The sequence below is a fragment of the Amblyomma americanum genome, chromosome 1 (genome assembly GCF_052857255.1).
Source record: "Amblyomma americanum isolate KBUSLIRL-KWMA chromosome 1, ASM5285725v1, whole genome shotgun sequence".
NCBI lineage: Eukaryota > Metazoa > Arthropoda > Arachnida > Ixodida > Ixodidae > Amblyomma > Amblyomma americanum.
Window position 1 is genome coordinate 321607287 of NC_135497.1, and position 21143 is coordinate 321628429.

At 50.3% G+C, this 21143-nt stretch overlaps 2 pseudogenes; both read left to right on the forward strand.

Annotated features, from left to right (window-relative positions):
• The first annotated feature begins 256 nt into the window (after positions 1 to 256).
• On the forward strand, positions 257 to 10022 carry LOC144120535 (uncharacterized; annotated as a pseudogene).
• A 9400-nt stretch (positions 10023 to 19422) lies between these two features.
• On the forward strand, positions 19423 to 20763 carry LOC144120543 (uncharacterized; annotated as a pseudogene).
• Positions 20764 to 21143: the final 380 nt, after the last annotated feature.

Below are 21143 nucleotides of genomic sequence, written 5' to 3' on the forward strand. Positions count from 1 at the left end.
ACTGGAGTTTAAATTGGCAAGTGTTCTTGATGACCAGTAAATGCCATTAAATTTTTTTTTAAATCAAGCATTTGTCTTTTCAGATGCCAGGGATCCGCTTCTTTCGTTGTCCACGATGTGCCTGTCACCAATTCTCCTTAAGGACACTCTTTAGGCACCTGCGCATTGCCCATGACGGATTGGGTGTGTGGCTTGAGTGGCTGCATGCAAACGTTTCGCCACTTTTTTTCCTACAAGAAGCATGTACACCGAAAGCATGCTTCTTGCATGGGAGGAACGTGCTCCCGTGCATGACTCCAGTTCAAGTGACTATGGTTATCAACTGGCAAAGCTACTTTTCAAGTGGAAGGAAGGAAGGCGGCTACCTGAATCCACTGTGCATGAGTTAGCCAATGATATTGATTTCGTGGAAAGCATTGCAGACCACTAGCAGACAGAACCTCAAGGCGGGCCAGCCATCAGCGTAAAAGACATTTGCAAGCTGCAACTTCACCACCTGCGGACAAGATCAGGCCGAACAACCTATTGGAAGGCGCATTTTCCATTTGTTGAATCCCGTACGGTAGTGTTGCGTGGAAATGACACCATAGAATACGTTCCCCTCTGTGAAGTGTTCAAGTGCATTCTTGAACGTTCAGAACTATAAAATGAGTTCAGCAATGACTCGTGTACTGATGGTTACATGCGTTCAGTATTTGACGGAAGTGCTTTTGAAAACCATGAGTATTTTTCAGGCAATACAAGCAAACTTAGCTTGCAATTGTACAGTGATGAATTCGAAGTCTGCAACCTACTGGGCAGGCCCCGCCGCGGTGGCTCAGTGGTTAGGGCGCTCGACTACTGATCCGGAGTTACCGGGTTCGAACCCGACCGCGGCGGCTGCGTTTTTATGGAGGAAAAACGCTAAGGCGACCGTGTGCTGTGCGATGTCAGTGCACGTTAAAGATCCCCAGCTGGTAGAAATTACTCCGGAGCCCTCCACTACGGCACCTCTCTCTTCCTTTCTTCTTTCACTCCCTCCTTTACCCTTCCCTTACGGCGCGGTTCAGGTGTCCAACGATATATGAGACAGATACTGCGCCATTTCCTTTCCCACCAAAACCAATTATTATTATTATTATTATTATTATTATTATTATTATTATTATTATTATTACTGGACAGCAAGAGGGGAAGCATAAAATGACACCTGTCTACTTCTCAGTGCTAAATTTTGATGCAAAGTTGCGGTCAGCATTGTCAGGTATTCACCTCGTACTACTTGTCAAAGATAAACATATAGCCACTTATGGATTTTCTAAGATTTTTGAGCCGTTCATCACAGATGTCAAGATACTAGCAAATCATGGTATAACTGTGAATAGAAACCTTGTAAAGGAATCTGGCTTAATTTTAACTGGTGACAGTTTATCTAGCCATAGAATTGGAGGCTTCAAATGCACATTCAGCCAAGGAAGATGTGTCCCCTGTGCTGCGTCCCCTTCTTTCGTTCTGTTCTGTCAAAAGTGTTCTTTTTAACGGCCACTTGCCCCTCTTCGCGCGCCGTCACGAGATGCCCCCCACGGTGGGCCCCCCTTCTACCCTTTTATTGGTCCTCTCAGAAAAAACAAACAAAAAACATAAATGAAAGAGAGAGGGAGCCCGGACCAGCAACGCTTTACCGGGCTTAAAGCCAATAAAAAAAATAAAAGGAGCTAAACGCTAAAAAAACCTAATTTATAGAGAAAAGCAGAAAAATAGAAACAGAAAACAAACAAAAAAACATGAAACCCCAAAGGCGGGCCCCCGCGCCCTCCTTTTCTTCTGTGAAGCTACTCTCTCCTGTGGACGCCCCACCATCTCCTCTGTCTTTCGGGCGGCAGTTCGGCTTCCGCCTCGGTCGACGCTGGTCGTACCCTCTTTAGTAGTAAATAAACAGTGTGAAATTACCGCGTGTCTTTTGCTATATTGACAACAACTACCAGACGCGACAGTGGCGGCGAGAATGGGATTTGACCCGCGCTACGCAACGCTATTGACAAGCCATGGCTACGCTAGGGTTTCACAACCAAATACCAGAATTCAACGGCTCATCGTGGTCATGGTGGGTTGGACGCCTCCAGGTCTACTTTGAAGCAAACAACATCACAGACCCAGCCTTGAAGTGGGCCAACCTGCTGACGCTGTGCGGGGAGCAGACCTACGACACTGTCTGCGCCCTTATTCAGCCAAGCACACCAGCGGCAGCGTCTTACGACGACATCGTAGCAGCACTGCAAAAGCACTACGACCCAAGGCCATCAGAGGTCTACAGCCGAGCTGGCTTCCAACGAGGAGATCAACTGGAAGCAGAAACTGTGAGCGCCTAAATAGCAGCGCTCAAGAAGCTTGCTGCCCACTGCAATTTTGGGACGCTGACCACAACAGCTACCGGACAGGAAAGAAACGCAGCTTCTTCTGCTAACACCACCATGCTTCCCTTGGACGTGATGTTACGTGACAGATTTTTGTGCGGGCTGAGTGACGAGTCACTGCAGCAGCGCATGTTCATTGAGAAAGATCTCATGTTCAACAAAGCTTACGACATCGCCGTACGAGTGGAGAGCGCCGGTCACCAGCAGAGAGAGATTCGCCGGAACACCGAGCTGGTACACCAAACAAGCAACCAGGTACGCAAAACTTCTGTTGTTGCCAAATTGGTAAAGAAAGCACAACGCTGCTGGCGGTGTGACGACCAAAACAACCCCCAGGAATGCCGATTTCAGTCAGCCACGTGTAATTTTTGTCAAAAGCGAGGGCATATCGAGAGAGCTTGTATAAAGCAACGGAAGCTTGCCAAGATGAAGTCGCCTTCCCAGCTTAATCACAGCGTCGACGCCTCAGAGAATACGCCGCGATCTGATGTCCATGGAACATCAGCAGCACCATCTGTGTTGTACGACCTGAACACCATAAATCTCGGCACGCGACCGAAGATTTTTACCGAAGTAAGCGTACATCATCAACTGATTAAGTTAGAGGTGGACTCCGGCGCAGCCTGTACTCTGATCAGTGAGGATACATTCCGAACTTCCTGGCCATCTGATGCACCAACCCTGCAACAAGTCGACACGCACCTGCGAACGTGGTCAGGACAAAACCAGCCACTATTGGGCTCTGCCAACGTGCGGGTTAATTATAACGGCAAGACCCATACGCTACCTGTGCTTGTTGTTAAGGGCTCAAGATCAAGCCTTCTAGGTAGAAACTGGTTTGCTTCATTAGGCGTGACCATATGCGGCATACACCAGACACCGAGCCAGGATGTGGTTGAGCAACTGCAAGAGAAATACGAAATAGTATTCTCGGAAGAAATTCCAGGAAACGAAGGGCCCCAGTCACACTGGAGTTGGGCAATGCGCAACCAAAGTTTTTGAAGGCCAGGCCTGTGCCGTTTGCTCTCCGAGCTTCAGTTGAAAAGGAGTTAGACAAACTGGAGCAGCAAGGTGTCATCGTGCCGACGCAACATTCACAATGGGCCACACCACTTGTGGTAGTTCGCAAGAAGAACGGAACCATACGCCTCTGCGGAGACTACCGGAGCACCGTCAACCTTGCGACTAAAGCATCCTCTTACCTGCTACCGACACCTGAGGAAGTGTTCAGTATATTACGCGGCGCAAGAGTCTTGAGCACATTGGAGCTCACCCAGGCTTATCAGCAGATGAAGGTGAGCGAATCAACGGCAGAATTGCTGACGATTAACACACTGAAAGGCTTGTACAAAGTCAAGCGACTGCCTTTCGGCGTGGCTGCAGCCCCGGCCATATTTCAAAAGTTCATGGAGACAGTGCTTCAGGGATTCACAGGAGTTTGTGTCTACCTTGACGATGTCATCATCAGTGGCGCTTCCATTGAAGAGCATGCAGCGCGCCTAGAGCTCGTTTTTCAAAGGCTAGCAAACGCAAATTTGCGCATAAGCAAAGCGAAATGCTGTTTTGCGGTGGCAGAAGTGCATTTTCTGAGACACCGAATTGATGCAGAGGGCATCCATCCTACCGAAGACAAAGTGCGAGCGATCACCGAAGCGCGAGCACCAACAAACAAACAGGAGCTACAGGCGTTTCTCGGACTCAAAGTTCTACGACCGGTTCTTGGAGCAAACAGCTACTGTGGCCAACGACTTGTACCAACTCCTTCGGAAGGATGTGACATAGACATGGTCTCCACGCCATCAACGGTCATTCCGCGCCCTGAAAAGCCTGCTTCGAAGGTGTACAGTCCTCCGCCACTACGACGAAAGGAAGCCTCTGCTTTTGGCTTGCGACACATCTCCTTATGGAGTCGGCGCAGTTCTGTCGCAGGTTGACAACCAAGGAAGGGAAGCCCCAATCGCCTTCGCCTCGCGTACGTTGTTGCAAGCAGAGCGCAACTACGAGCAACTTGACAAAGGAGGGCTAGCCATCGTCTACGCGGCGACACACTTTCGCCAGTACATTGCCGGCCGAAAGGTGACGTTTATAACGGATCACCGACCGCTATTGGGCATTTTGGGCCAAAAAAGCCTATGCTGTCGACGTTGTCTCCACGAATGACCCGTTGGTGCATCAAACTCTCAGCGTACGACTACGATCTGGTCTACCGCAGTAGGAATAAACATCAAAATGCCGATGCGCTGAGCTGCCTGCCACTGGACGCAACTGTTGACGAACCACCTCCACCTGGAGACGTTTTCATTTTCGAAGCGCTGCCAGATCCTCCGCTTACAGCAGCCACAGTTGCAGCATCTACGCAGAAGTGCGCAGCTCTCCGGCTGGTTTACGCAGCTGTTCAACAAGGCAACGTGCACAAACTCAAAGGGGACAACTTCGACGCTTACCGCAGGCGAGCTACAGAGTTGAGCACCCATCACGGCTGCATTCTTTTTGGGTCTCGAGTTGTGATTCCGAGAGAACTACGTCCACAAGCCATGTCTCTCATCCACGCTGGACATAGGGGAATCGTTGCAATGGAAAAGTGTGCCAGAAGCTACTTGTGGTGGCCTGGCATTGACCACGACATCGAAACAGTGGTCCAAAATTGCAAGCCTTGCCAGAGCAGCCGCAGCGCCCGCCTAAAGCTCCTCTCCCAGAATGGGAAAAACCAGACACACCCTGGTACACCTTGCACATTGATTTTGCAGGACCAATTGAGGGCTGCATCTTCCTCGTGGTCGTAGATGCCTACACCAAGTGGCTTGAGATAAGATAAATGAAACAGACGACTGCTGCAGCAGTCACTGACAACCTGCGATCACTGTTCGCAACGTTCGGCCTGCCTCGCGAGGTAGTGTTGGACAACAGAACACCGTTTGTGTCTGCGGAGATTCTCAAGTTTTATCGTGACAACGGGATCTCAACAGTCACATCAGCCCCCTACCACCCAGCAACAAACGGACAAGCCGAGCGCTACGTGGCCGAGCCAAAATGCGCCTTGAAAGAGATCATACAGGGTCGCTGCAGCGCCGCCTTGCGCGCTTTCTCTTCAAGCAGCACACGACATTTCATGAACACAACGGGCCAGACCCCAGCGAAAATGATGTTTGAGCGCGAAATGCGAACCCAGCTCACAACTATTTTCCCTGAACCCAAAGCGGAGATGTTCCGGGAAGAAAAACGAATTCCGCGCTGCGGAGCGCTTCATGAGGAACAGCGCGTCGTCGCCCGGCAGTTTCTCAAAAAGCCACGCTGGGAGGAAGCTAAGATTGTCACACGCATAGGCCTGCGCTCTTGGCTCGTCAACATACATGGAACAGTAGCACGCCGAAACCTCAACAAGTTGCGTGGATTTACGACGCCTGCTGACAGCGGTACGGCATCTGAGAAGAAACGAGTACCGTCTAACCACATAGCCTGGCACCTCTCCTCGGAAGAAAAGACTTCGCCCAGGGCAGACCTAGAAGACACAGCGACCAACAGTCAGCCTACAAGTGCTTCTCCCCCGAGCGCGCAAAGCCAGCGCGCCTCCACACGTCCGCGCAGACCCCCTGCACGCTACCAGGCAACTTTCTAAGGGGGAAGGAAGTTTTGTGTCCCCTGTGCTGTGTCCCCTTCTTTCGTTCTGTTCTGTGTCACCAGTGTTCTTTTCTAACGGCTACTTGTCCCTCTTCGAGCGCCGTCGCGAGATGCCCCCACTGCGGGCCCCCGCGCCCTCCTTTTCTTCTGAGAAGCTACTCCCTCCTGTGGACGCCCCACCGTCCCCTCTGTCCTTCGGGCGGTAGTTCGGCTTCGGTCTCGGTCGACGCTGCTCGCGCCCTCTTTAGTAGTAAATAAACAGTGTGAAATTACGGCGTGTCTTTTGCTGCATTGACAACAACTACCAGACACGACAGAAGAATTTGTAGGTACTGCATGGCTCTGCGGACCGAAACTGACTACAAACACTTGGAAGGTGGTTTTATGCTTCGCTCACCTCAAGGGCACGAGCACCACATGAGTATGCTGAGAGCAGGGCTGCCGACGCTGTCATTGTATGGGGTCAAGGAGCCATGTGCTCTTTTGTGCCCTGGCTTTGATCCGACACAACACCTTCCACCAGATATAATGCATGACCTGCATGAAGGAGTCCTGCCATTTGCCCTGCGGCGTATAATATCTGCATTAATTGAAGAACTCTTCTTTTCACTCAGTGATTTGAACAAAAGCATTTCAGAATGGTTTTATGATCCACTTGACATCTGCAAAAAACCAGAGGCCATTTCTAAGCCATATCTTCAAGGAAAAGCAGTTTTGAAGGTGTCGGCAACACAAGTATTTTGCCTCTTTCGCTCCCTAACCTTTTTTGTTGGGGACAACGTTCCTTAAGACAATGAAGTTTGGCAGCTTTACCTACTTCTCCGAGAAATTGTTGACATTATCATGAGCCATAAAATTCCAGTTTTACATATTGCCTACTTGCAAAGAAAGATTCATTTCTTTTGTTTTGACTTCAAGGTACTCTTTGCATCAGCATCACTTCCATGTAAAATGCACTAACTCATACAATACCCTTCATATATATAGAAATTTGGACCATTAAGCCTGCTATGGGCTATGCGGTTTGAGGCCAAGCACCAGTATTTTAAAGATATTGCTCGAAAAATACGGAACTGGAAGAATCTTTCTCACAGTCTTGCAGTGAGGCATAAGTTCTTGCAGAGTTTTTCATTCGCTGCAGGTGATGACAGTATTCTACGTAATATAGGCAAGAGTGTGCTGTACGAGCACCTTCCTGACTGTGTTAAAGAGTTCATAACTGAGATTAACCTTGAATCCACGAACACATTGGTTGTCAAATCTGTGATTGTTGATGGCAGGACATACAGTGCAGGATGCTGCCTTGTCAGAAGTGTTCCAGAAGATAGTCTGCCAGAATTTTTATGTGTGTGTAAACTATTTTATGTGAAAAAGGTGTCATTGTTTATGGCTAAACTGCTTGAGAATGTCTGTTTTGTTGAGTACTTCCATGTGTATGTTGTCAGTGCTGTAGAAGAGTACAATGTTCTAACTTCACTTTCGGAGTTTGACATAGACCCGTTGTAAATGCGGGAACACAAGGGCCGGAGTGTCGTAAGCACTCGCCATTCATTGTTCTGAATCTTAATGCAACAGCACTTGCTTGTGGAAAGCTGGAACATTGCAACATTAAACTGAATTGTCTAACATCATTTGTTATGCACACTTTTTTAGTTGCCTGCATCCTACTAGTTTCCAGGTGACAACTTCTTTGTGACTCATTCACGGAACTTCACTAATCACATTACGCGCAATAATCGCTGAGATGGCAGCTTTGTTAGATTTTGTGAACCCATGAAATCTGTCTGGAAAGAGACGCTGTACCGTCCACTGTGCAAACATTTATTGCTTGTATTTGCTGCTGCTATAAATATGCATAAGTAATATGCACACATAATTGCATGCTTTTCAGACAAAAGGGAATGACAAAGCAAACTGTAATATTTTGCAAGGCAAATAAACATCCATTCTGTACAAAGAATATTAGCTGTAGTTGTCGCCATGTTATCGGTTTATATATTTGATTATATCTTGGTTATATCTATCTGCACATTAATAAATATCCCCCTTTTCATGTACACCCTTGTGAGCACTTCAGCACCCATTAGTTGTAGCACCCTTCTTGCTCTCTCCTTTACACCCTTCTGCTAAATGCACCCTGCTGGTAGGGTGCTGGGGCCCAATAGGGTGCTCGAAGGTTGTGCAATAGGGTGTAAATTTATGGCGCACCCTTTTCCGCACCCTTAAGGGTGAGAACTTGTTTCGTATGGTATACCCTTTTTTGAGCGAGGCTGGTACCTTCAGCAAACCTTTGTTCCACTAGTACTCGTAACAATACAGATGTCCAAAAATGCAAGCATCCCTGCGACGGCAACTCATAGGTGAATCTCAACCCAAAGGCACGCTCACTGAAGATTTAAACAATTTGGTTCACTACTGTAATGGCCCCTTCTCGAGATACGCCTTCCAAGAAAATGGCATAATCGTCTACATATCTAAAATCATAGCCGGGTGGGCTGTGTCAAGGTTTGCAGCAATTCGCTTGTCACAATACGATAAAAAGATGTCGCTTAACAAAGGGGCAATAGAGGAACCGATGCAAACACCATGCTTGTGAATGAAATTCTTTAACTCAAAATTAACTATGGTCGAAGCAAGATAAAAACGGAGCATTTCTACAAAGTCACCACAGTCATGCCACATGCGTTTTGAAAAGCCACTGGACAATGTTGCAGTATACGCCTTGCAAACATCACTCGCAGTGAGCTACTAAAAAACATTGCACGAAAATGTTTGTGTTCAGCACCTCTATTTAAAGTACGCAGTGGGCTGTTCACGATCACGAAAGACGCAGGACACTGAAAAACACTTTGCAGCGGCTTCCAGAAGTCGGAATATTTGGCGCGCACCGAAGGTGTGCGGTGTTTATAATGACGCTGTGCAGACAGTAAAGCTGTGATATAAGATACAGTGCTAGTTTAAGTTGCATTATCATATCTTGGCTCATGCCGTAGCCACCCTGACAGTGCTTACCAGTCATCCGAGAACACATAAGAATGCTCAAATAAAAATGGGAGCAGCAAATGTGGCCAATGATTAGAGGCAGGTCGCTGTCCGACGCGAATATGATGCGAGGAAAATTCTGACCACTGGACGCGTTGTGAATGAACTCTTCCCTGCCCAGCGTCGTCGAAAAGGGGAGCTCAGAAATCAAGTGGGCTATGGAACTGCACAATATCGTAGAGTACAGAAGGCGACAATTGTGCCAAATAGCGTTTCCACGCTGCCACAGGTTGCTGGAAAGGAAGCTGTGGTGTCTTTTCGCGGCCTCGTCAATTTCCTCTTAACAACTGCTTAAGGCACGGAGTAGCGAGAATTGCTCGTGGAGGCACCTTATAGTTCAGGCTCACCCATCGGCAGAGCAGACTGACCGCCAGATTAAAAAGCAAGAGCGAAGGAAAAAAATTATTCCTCACGCTCAGTCCGTCGCTCAACCATATTTCTGCTGCACATCTTTCTGTACGCAGGAGCGGTGGTGGTGGAAACTTTATTAGGCACAGGGGAGTTTAGGACCCGCAGGTCCTTGGGCCCCCAGCACGGCCCAACTGCACTCAAACGTTCATTTGGAGGAGGCTCATGACGCTGGCAGCCCGGCCTGTGGCGATGGCTTGCTTGGCCGGGTCCTCGGAGCGCAGTATGGTCTCCCAAGCCTCCCAAGTGGCAAGGTGCTCCAGGCCCCGCGGGGAGGATACGCCGGGCAGAGGAAAATGATATGATCGAGAGTGGCTTTGCGGTGGTGGCAGAGGGTACAGGATTGGTTTGTGTGGACTTGGTGATAGCGCGAGCGTATATAAGGGGAGGTTAAGGGGCGTGTTTCGAGCCGCCTCCAAAGTGTCTGGTGATAATTGTCGAGGGAGGGATGGGGTGGGGGGTACAGCCGACGCTCGGCTGTGCAGGCCTGCGTCAGTGCACTGAAGTAATGCATGCGCTCCCGTGAAATCCCCAGATCGGAGGCCGCCGGTGCCCGGCTGAGAGAACTTCGGCCTAAAGCGTTGGAAGTCTCGTTTCCGGGATCTCTGGAGTGGGCGGGCATCCATATGAGCTCCATGTGGCGGTGCGGGTGTGCGGCGAGGGAGTTCAGTATGCGAAATGCAGGGATGTGAACTCTCCCGCGGGCAAAATTTAGTATGACAGTTTTAGAGTCCGATAGTATATACCGGGCCTCCGTGGGCGTGATGGTTAGGGCAATAGCGGCCTCTTCAGCCTCCTCCGAAGTGGCAGTGGGGGATATGGGAAGGGTGGCAATCGGTTTTAGGGAGGGGTTCGTGATGGCTACAACCGCGTCCTGTGCATGCGGCATCTACCCATACGCGGGGGCCATACTGGATTGGGAGCCGCAATAAGATTTGCCGGACTGGTTCCGCTGATGATGAAAGCAATCTATTCCAAGAAGATGGGTAAAAGCTGTGATGAAGGTGGTGCAGACGAGGGGGCCCGTACTGTTCGCTGCACCCTATATGCGCGTATTAGATGGTTAGCCTCCGCTTGGGAAGAGGAAGAGCGTCTGTACAGCAGTCTTCGAAAACGAGATGCTCGTCGGAGTTGCAGAGAAGGATATTTTGGGATTTTCGAGGCGCAAACCGAAACCTTAGAGCAAAGGAGCGCTCGCAATCACGCCTACCAGCGCGCGTCATCCTGTGGCGCGCGTGTGGCATGATCTCCTTCCCAGCACGCACCACCATGGAGAGTCAAACGGTATGCGCTGCCTGGGGCTTTTTAGTGCTTCCGGGTGACGCACGCTTGTAGGCGTGGCTGCGAGCGCTCCTCTGCTCCGTGCTTTCGTTTTGGCATGTGGATAGGAGCAAAATTTCTTGCTCTGCAGCTTCGACAAAATTCACATTTTCGAGAATACAAAACCGAGATGCATCACACTAGAGGAAAATTACGAATTTGTGAATAAACTACGTGCCTAACTTTAGTAGTTCAATTAACGGTTAGATTTTGGTTAAAGAGAGTGGGAGAGAAACTTTATTACTTAAACAGTTTGCTAGCTAACACTCATTGACTGCTTTCTGACCTCCACTAGCAGCGTCATTACCCGAGGAAATATTCACCAGATGTCCAAGGCAACATTTTGTTGTAGAGCGCGCTCCGGTGGTGCTGGCCGGAGCATATGTCAATAAGCCTATTAGACATGCGCTCGGCGGCCTTTCACCGTGCTCCATGAACTCCAAAATGTCATCCACTGTGGCTTGAGTGCTTAACCCCTGCACCGAGCAAAACCTTACTTCAACACAATAAACTTACTGTGAAAAATTACACACTTTGGTGAAACCCCCTGTAGCGCTACGTATAAAGTTTCAGTGCACAGCGGAGACGTACAGCCGTCCACACACCTGCCTATAGAGCACTCGTGCGGCGTGCTCTGTTTACCATTTATAATAATTGCCGCTGACTGGCACGATTCATGGGAATCCGCATGGGCAGGTTTCGTGCCCTGTGTCACTCAAGTGTACTCCTCGGTGCGCCGTTCGAGCCCTGCAGATAGGTGTGTGGATGGATGTACTAACTTAAGCGCACCCTACTGCCGGATTCCTGCTTCGCAGATTAAATTAACACTGCGCACCTGCGCACTTCTTCCCTTGTCAGCCAGACGGTCGCGTCTACCACGATTCGATATTGCTGAGTTGGTCTCGTTTGAGCCTAGAATGGCCAACTACGAATCAGGTAGGCTATATTCAAAACTCACGCAAAATTGCTACATGCCAACGCAATAGACCGAACCAACTATGGAAACAATGAGAAATGAATGAAAAAGGACGGAATAAAGGAACAGAGAGATAGAAAGCGTGCAGGAGCGCAGTTTTAATTTCTGCCAAAAGAAAAAAAGCTTCCGTCTTTTACCGAAGGATGACTTGCAGACGCCCTACCAAAAATTCCACTTCTCAGCTGCTCCTTTGTGTACACCTTATAATCAAGGTCACGGTCGCCTAAAGATAGCCCAGTTTTACTCAATGAGAAGCGCCTCACGCTGCACTTACGACATGGTTTGTGATGTCTTCTTTCGGGCACTTCTATTATCAGAAGGTTCATAAATTGCATAAATTTAGCATTTTTGCGCGCCAGAAAACAGCAGGGGCTATGAGGCACGCATTTGCCGAGAGCATTTCTACCGCCTGTTTCCTTCCAAGATCGAACCCGCGACCACGCTCTAACAGCAACCGAATGCAGTAGCCACAGCGGCGGCTATCGACAGATTCAATGCGTTTAACCCTGTTGTGAACTTCTTCCGTCTCGGTGTGCGCTCGTGTATGTCAAAGTCTGGCTCATCTAAGAGATGACGACGAACATTTGCACTTTTTGGCCAAAGCCTGTCTCATGCGTCCAATTCTGGACGACCTAAAGTTGTGGTCATGTGGCTGAGACGAGGACATTCAGCTCCACATTCACGATACCCAGTCGCCGACTCTTGCCACATGACACTTTCCGTGTGCCCTGGTCGCTCCGTCAGCGCCTGAATCGGGGGGGACGGTAGCTGGCACCTCAGCCGGTTAAGCATCAATTTAGGAATAAACGCGTTGCACAATTGAACTACACGTGTTAAGGGATATTTGTTTCGTAGGCATTTACAATGTGCGCATTGCAGGACGCATTGTTCCGCGTACTGCCCTGCGTGTCACTATATTTGTAACTATGCTCTGACGGTTGAGAACCGCGGCGAAAGGCGCTTCTTGCGCTCTCTCTATCCGGGGCAAGTGAAAGGGCTGGTTATCATCATTTCCTAACTAGTGTAACTAATGGGCATGTAATGTCTTTGCTACCGAAACTCCAGGTCGGTAACAAAGGGTGTCTATACTTTGGAGGCTTAAAAATTAAATATAAAAAATGTTACACGCAGCATTTAATATCTGTATGAACTGCGATTTGCACTCGTTGCATCGAATCCCAGCCGCGACGGCACTATTTTTTGAAGCAGGCAATACACGAAAACTCCCGTGTACTATGCGATGTCAGTGGACGTTGAAGAAACGCAATGGGCTGGGATTAATCGGCCGGCCTCGACTACGGCGTCCCTCATACACAGCCCACTTGCAGAATCTGGACGTTAAATCGTACCTACCTACCTACTTACCTGCCTATCTTACGTAGGTGGCAGGACCAATGGTTGGCCACATCATTGGTAGACGCGCGAGCAAGCAACGCTCACGGGTATTTGCCGCCGGATACCTGAGACTGCGCCATCTAGGTTTAGAGCCAAAGTACAGTAGTCTCATATTCCTGAAGGAACGCAGGGAAACGACGAGGGTGAAATCGTGCGGGTTTACCTTTAGAGAAGGCTAGCTGCTGAAGAGGACGGAAATAAAATCAATTATACATCTCCTGCGTAAAGGAGGGAGCGAAAAAAGGACACCGTAGAGAAGATTCCGGATTAGTTTCAAGTACCTTTGTTTCTGAGGACTGTTTCATATCTTACTCCCTCAGCAGAAATGTCTGCAAGAGGGGGGGGGGGTAGTGCGGGAGGCATGCAGCGATAAAAATGCACCTCCCACCTACAAGACTCCACCCACCAGAAGCCCACGCAGCAGCAGAAGGAAAAAGCGACGCGAAAACAGATCGAAAGACGCAGCGGAAAAGCGATCAATGTAAAAGTGCAATGTACAACCAGCACTGCTAAAGTAGATTTGTCGCATCCCATCGTAAGTTCGCCTGAGGATGCGACTGCTGTTGAGCGCCCATTCCTGGGTTTCGTGTCGTAGTCGTCGGTGTACCCGATGGGTGCGTACTCATACTCGTAGGGTGGCTACTTTGCAAAGAGGAATTAGGTACGACGTGAGCGGAGAAATGCGCAACCGGAGGGTCGCTACCTGAGGAACCACCCGGAGGGTGGTTACCGTGGGAGAGCGGAGGGCGGGTGGGCGGAGGAATCTCCACACGGAGGATGGTTACCCTGGAAGGAAAAGGGCATGGCGAGAGCGTAAGCGCATCCGGTCGGCGGTTTCCACGGAAATCATCCGGAGGGCAGTCACCCTGGAAGGACGAGGACGGTTACCATGGTATACGGGAGGCTTTATGGTGAGAGCGTAGGGGGCCTTAACCAGTGTATGGTTACAATGATAATCGCCCGGAAGGTGGTTACCGTCGAAAGAGGAGGGTATGGCGAGAGCTTGAGAACGCGCAACCTGTACATGGTTGCCATGCGAACCAACCGGAAGGCAGTTACGCCAGAAGGAGAAGATGGGCTGCCGTGGAAGGAGGGCATGGCAAGAGTGTAGGAAGGCCTATACCACGGTAACCATCCGGAATGTGGTAGAAGGAGTATGAGTGTTGCGATAGTGGAAGAATGTAGCACGGTCCATCTGCGGCAGCTGCAGCGAAACGCGCCAACCGAGGCGAGGATCATCGGCGGCGCTGCACTTGAAGAACGGCGGACTGGAGAGCAGACCTGGGAGAAAAACAACTATGTGTCGAAAACTAAAAAGAGCGCCCTATAACTATGCAAATGTGAGGTCGCTCTCATATTCTCTCTACCACAACACATCGTAAAGTATAAATGCCTTAACAGCTGCCGCTGAATCTCGCGTCAACCAATCGTAGCCGCCATGCCATTTTTTTTATTGTCTAACGACGATACTGTAAATTCCAATAGCGATCATTGCATTTTCAGAATACAAGAGTGCAAACAAAGCAATGCTAAACAGGCAAACAAGCGCGGATGTAAGAGCATGCATTGTTTTCTAGTTGCAATATGAAATGAGTCTAAATACGTGTCAGAGATGTAGCACTGGCAAATATTCCTCAAACCTAACCAATCACCACTTACAATGGACTGCGCGAAGGTAAAAACAAGCGCTAGTCGGGTGGTAGCCCGCAGGTGTGTTTTGTGTAACTGAACACACCCTCACTTCACCGTGCCCACAATGAAAATTTCGACTCTTTTAAGCTTGAAAGACGGCAGCGACGACGGTTATGAGGGCGCAAATTTGCGTTCTCATTGAGTGATGCCTGCAGTTTAAATTACGAAGCATTCTGCCGTCAGTTTTATTTGCGTATCTGGGATAGGCTGTGTTTAGGCGATGAAGAGGTGGCAGCTTCTACAAAAATTTTTTAGACAGTCTTTAGACTGTCCATAGACTTCTTTCTAAAAGTCTATATACAATGTATAGACAAACGCTACAGAACAATCTATAGGCAATAAAAAATCTATACAAAGTATGTAGATAATCTATAGATTTATGGCCATGCACTTTTGGTAGACGTTGGACCATAGACAGTCTATAGCCTATTAATATAAAAATAAACATCTATTGGAAGGCAACAGAGTCTATAAAAAGTCTATAGGCTGTCTATAAATCCGTTTTTATAAGGGAGGTTAATAAACGAATGATCAATAAATAAATATCGTTACAAATGGAAAGCGCCCTAGTCTTTTCACGTGGTCCAAAATGGCCACAAAAATTGTGCTTTAAATCATTCATTGCAGGCAAAACGGCTCTCCCTAAAACGGCGCACCTGACATTATAGAACGTTCGAATGTATGTCAGTTGTAGATATCCGCCCGAAGGTGCACTGTTCTAACCACCAGGGCCGAAATGATGTTCCGCTGCTACCGATATGTAGCAGCACCAATTACGCTTCATGTTTAGGTGACCTTTCCTTCATTTGTGTAAAGCTGAGCTACAATCGAACAGCGTTTGTAGTTGGACGAACGCAACATATTTAATTAACTTTTAATACGAGGAAGTGATGAAAAATGGCCTGCAAAAGACACGAATGGGAAGAAGCTTCGGTCTCGAGCACCACATAACAGGCATAAAACCTGAAAAAAAGAAGAAGAAACCGCAACGTGTCATATTTACTCTGCTAAGTATCGAAGGAATGTAAGCGGCTGTGACATTGGCCCCAAATTCCCATATCCCCCTGTGTCTGGCTATAACAGCTTACGCTGTAAAAATCGTCACTGGCGACGCAACACGCGCATATACAAGTAGCCAGCACTTCGTAGCGCGCAAAGAGCATCCATATACCAATGGACGGAAAGTGTGCTAAGCACAAACGACAGCCAACGCCTGTATTTCGAAGAAGCCTTCCCATGATGAATGTGTTCTTCGCTCGTTTTCTGTATTCAGTTGTTTTCGTTTTCTTTAATGAGATGCCTCGATTTGGCCAGATGAAGTGCAGTCAGTGCACGGCGAAGACGCCGATGGGCAGTCGCCGTAGACAGTGTGTCAGTCCTCTTCTCGCATCAATAAACGTGTAACCGGCATAAGTGTGGTTCATAAGATAGGAAAATATTACTCACTGGCATCCACTCAAGCGCAGCCATAAGAGCAAAGCTATACAACTTCCACATAAACTTTGCAGTTAAAGAGAAATTCATCCTGGTCCAGAGTTCGAACCCGGAACCACCGCTTCACCGGAGCAGTCGCTGCACCGACGGAGCTAACCTGGACAGCTAGCATATGGTTGGGCGAAAGCGAACTGATCAGCAACTCGAAGTATGAACAGTGTTGCTCAGATGTTTAGGGGAGTTATCCCACTTCGAGTTATTGATCAATTCGCTCGGGCTCTACCTTATGCTAGCTGTTCCGGTTAGCTCAGTCGGTACAGCGACTGCGCCTGTGAAGCAGTATTCCCTGGTTCGAACCCCAGACCAGAACGAATATTTCTTTAACTGCGCAGTTTCTGTGGAAACTGTATAGTTTTCGCTTGTATTGCTGTGCTTGGGTGGATGCCAGTCAGTAATTTCTTGCCATATTACAAATATACTCCACCTCGGGGGAATCCTTTCCCCATCAACGGGGTTTGTGACCAGCTCATACCGCGAGTAGAGCCGTGCTCTATCCACTCTAAATTTCGGAACACGCAGATTGCGCTTTTCCACTTATGGGTGGCAGCACCCGTAAATCACAGAGGAAGCCACGGATGCGTCGTCTCTGGTACCGAACAGATTCGTACCAATGGTGGCGCTTGTCGTCTAGATGTCGCGATCGGTGCGTAATAAGTACGCAGCGGTAACGCGGGCTCATTCGAAGCTAGCGCTCCAACTGTAGCTCTCACAGCCGGTGTGAAAAGCATAGCCTGAATGCGAATCCCTGCGCATTTGCACGGAGAGAAACGCTTTCCTTGGCGGCGACTTCCGCATATGAGCCGCCCGTTAGCTCTGTGCACTCTGTAACATGTGCAGGGTGCGCCAAAAGTTCGCAAGCCAGAGGTTCTGCTTTTCAGCTGTATTGAGACGCCTACGAAGTTATGACGAGGTTCTCGTGGCTGAGAATGATACTGCCCCTACGCCTTCATCGGAGTTTGAGTTTCGGGGTTGTCGTAAGTGTCCAATTTTATGGCGCAAAAGCAGACCTTGTGTCCTGTGAACTTTTGACGCTCCCGGTACATGCATTTGGAGCGTCTCTTTCGTAAGTCATATACAACTACCAAGTCCTTGCGGTAGTGCCTGTTGCGCCAGGAGATTCTTTTGAAGACACTTCCTTTTTATGCCGACAGCCGTGTTACAGAGCCCCCCTCCCTCTTCGAGCTGAGATTCAATGTAATCCGGCGACAGAGCTGGCGCGACGCCACGCTGAACTAAAGAAAAGCAGATGGTGGGTTCCTGATTTGGCGCGACGCCAAAATTTTCGCGTGGCCTGACGCCGCAGTGATCATGCGGCCTAAAATCAGAAGAATTCTGGGGGGCACTTTTTTGACCTAAAGTGCGGTGAGGCGAAAGCCTTTAGCGCGGTGTGGCTGCTTGTGTCACTGATGTGTGGTAAAGATGATAATTAAGTACACAATTGCTTGTGAATTTTAAATGCTGGAGACACTGTAGGGCATTTGGGAGGCATACATCTGATTAGACGCCTTTCTGCAAACACTCTCTAGCGTCCTATACAAGGAGAACTACATATGCGTTGGCAGGAAGTAGCGTACTCGTTAACACGCTCAGCTGCGGAACGGAAGGATGGTGGTTCGAATCCCATCGCGCACAAAGATTTTTTTCTCCTATCGAGTTTAAGAGTGTCACGGACGGACGGATACCGCGAGAATAAGCAATTAATGGCTTTCGCCTTAAAATCGAAAAGTGGATGGTGGGAGCCAGATTTAGCGCTACACCAGAACTTTTCCGCGGCCTGACGCCAGAGCCATCGCGTGGCCTCAGATAATAAAAAAAGAGAAGCAGGGGGTTAGGAAACAAAGTTGGCGCGACGCTAGAACCTTCGCGAGGCTAGAGCTAAGAGGAGCAGGTAGTTGCGCTGCGCGCGCTCGCCAGCTGTAGCTATGCTACAGCCGACGAATATGCCCTTGCCCGCTGCCGGGCCCAACAGCCGCAAAGTCGTCGTCGCCGCAAAGAAGCCTCTGTAGTGGGCGACAGCAATAAGTAAAACAAAGTAACGTAATAACGCATGTATTTTGGTACGTACTTAGCCCAGCATATCGCATGCGTTTCCTGTAGTTGCTCTGCGCTATGCAAACAAAAAGCAAACCAGCGTAGCGCAACGCAGCCCAGCGCGCATTAAACCTGCTCTCGCCGGAAATTTATGCTGTAAGCAGCGAAGCTCAGCACTGCATGGTTTTTTATCTTTCTTACATTTCTCCTTGATACGGAGAGCAATCGGTATTTGGCGAACACCAGTCTCCGTCATTGTGGGTGCAATGCCTGGTTTTCCTCTCTTTTATCTTGAGGGGATACACGCGAGTCCCCTGTCTCACAGTAACGGCCGCGCGTAATTGTCACGCGATGTTATGCGCGCGCCGTTCAGGAGGTTTGCGAGGGAGGGCACTCAGGCCACCCACGCTTCCTTTCGCGCCCCCGCAGCGACGCCGCCGTGGAGATTCCCTCTTTCCCCTCTTAGCACGGAGAGACCTCCTCTCCACATGCCGGGAGAAGGCGCAGTAGCGCGGTTCTCCCGGGGCCCGCTTGTCTTCTGGCGGGAGCGGTGCACACGCACGGACGCGGACCTGCCACGGAGACCGCTGCCGTTATCGCCCCGCTATCGTGTGTGAACTGACCGCCGCGGTCCGTGAGCGAGGAGCCACGCGAGGTGAGCGGAACCTTCGTCCCCCACCATTTTGTGTGCGTTCCACCCTTTTTGTGCATTTCACCCCCGTACGCAAGCGGAACACTCCCTCGTTGCGGCGGTTGCTTTGTTGCTTGCTGCTAATTGTATTGCTCGGGAGCAATAAATGCTCATCCGAGTAGAATACTTGTGTTTGTTTACTCTGGCCCGAACCGGCCGTGGTTGCGACTTGCCGCACCGCGGGTTGAGGGTCACAGCTCTGACTGCTTGGGCTGGCACGCTGGTGCTAGAGAGCGACTACTGCTTCTAGCCCTTTGAGCGTTATTACAAGAATAAGCCCCATATTCTTGGCGCCCAACGTGGGGCCAGAGGTGTGACAAACCCAGTGTCTGTGTGAGCGACTGCCGACACACAGGCTAGCCATGGCGGCCAGCGGGATTGACTTCCAGTCCCCGCTGTGGTTGTTCGATATGGCATCTCAGCCGCAACAGGTTGACGCGGCGGTAACAACTACTGCTGGCGTACTAGCAGAGGCTTACGCTAGCCCCTGCGTAATAATGTCGTTTGAGCCGAGCGGTGTTTCAGGCGACACACTGGCTCAGACGAGCGGCGACGCTAGGCACTTCTCGCCAAGCGCTATGCCGCCAGCTACGGAGAGCACGGCGAAACCTGCGCAGCCTTGCTCATCACACGCGGCCCCTCAGCCTGAACTTCCTGGCCAGGCCAACCCCCAAGAGTCTGTGTTGCGCATCGCCTTGCGCCTCATAGACAGCCTCACGGGTGTCGTGCAGAACAACCTGCAAACACCCGCTCCAGAGGCGAGACCGTGGCTACGGATGGACCTTCCCAGCTACTGCGGCTATCATGATCTTGTCAGCGCCAACGAGTACTTGGATCGCATGCTGACCTACCAGCAGGCGACGGGGCTTACCGATGGCGAGGTTTTCACGCGTGTCGTGCCAGTCTCACTGACAGATCAGGCTGCCCGCTGGTTCCGCCTTACTGGCCACCGGTCACGCACAATGGAGGAATTCTGAGCGAGTTTTCGCGAGGAGCTCTTGCCCGCAGATTACGACCGTCGTCTGCGGCGCGAGTTGGAGCTGCGTACTCAGCATCCGGACGAATCCTTGCTTGAGTACGTGAGGGCGATGGACGAAATTTATCGTATCGCAGACCCCTCAGCTCCGAACGGCGAGAAGGTAGAGCGCGTCACGCAACAAGCTCACCCTACCTTCGCAGCCTACCTACGAGGCGTGCAGCTCAGGGACATGGACGAACTCGCCTCGGCAGCCAAACGCATACAGGCGGACATGCTCGCCTCCCGCGCGTATCGGCCACCACCGCCAGCGTCGCAGGCACTTGAGCCGCGATGCGCCTGGAACGGAGACACTTTTAGCATTCGTTCCCGGGGTGCCGAAACGGTTGCATTCAGTGATGGGCAACTGAGAAACGGTTTGGAATTGTCTGACCGAGCTCTCGACCCGTACACGCATGCTATGCGGGCAGCACACGCTGCACGTAGCCAAGGTACGCAGAATCGGGACCGACATGCCGACCCGAGGACGCTAGAGCAAAGGGCAACAGCGACGGTACGCCCGGCCGGGAGGAACGGTCAACCGGCGCGAGGCGACAACTTCCCCGCCCGGCAACGGCCGAACACCCTCTGCTACCGGTGCAACCAACGAGGGCACTACGCGCGGGAATGCAGACGCCCCGTGAACCGAGAGCACGCGCTTTCGGAAAACGAACGGAAACGCCGGTGAGCAACGCTGCACAGCCGGCGGCGTCAACAGCGGTGATCAGTGAGCCACACGAACTCCTACAGCCACGCTGGCTTGTCGTTTGGAACCACCCAGCGACACGCCTGTCCAGCTTATTGAGCTTACGGTTGGTCGACGTAAATTCATGGCTTTGCTAGACACAGGAGCGAGCGCATCCCTGTTTGGCGACGAGGTATGCGAGCTTCTCCTTCGGAACGGACTCCGACTGCGAGCGAGCAACCTCACTTTCCGATTAGCCAGCGGTACGGCGCACGCGAGGTGGTGCGGTGATGCGGTGGGAGAAACGAGTGAGGCGCCAGCGCTTCGCTTACGTCTCAGGCCTATCGGTTCCAATTATTAATGATAGAGGCTTCCTCGCCACG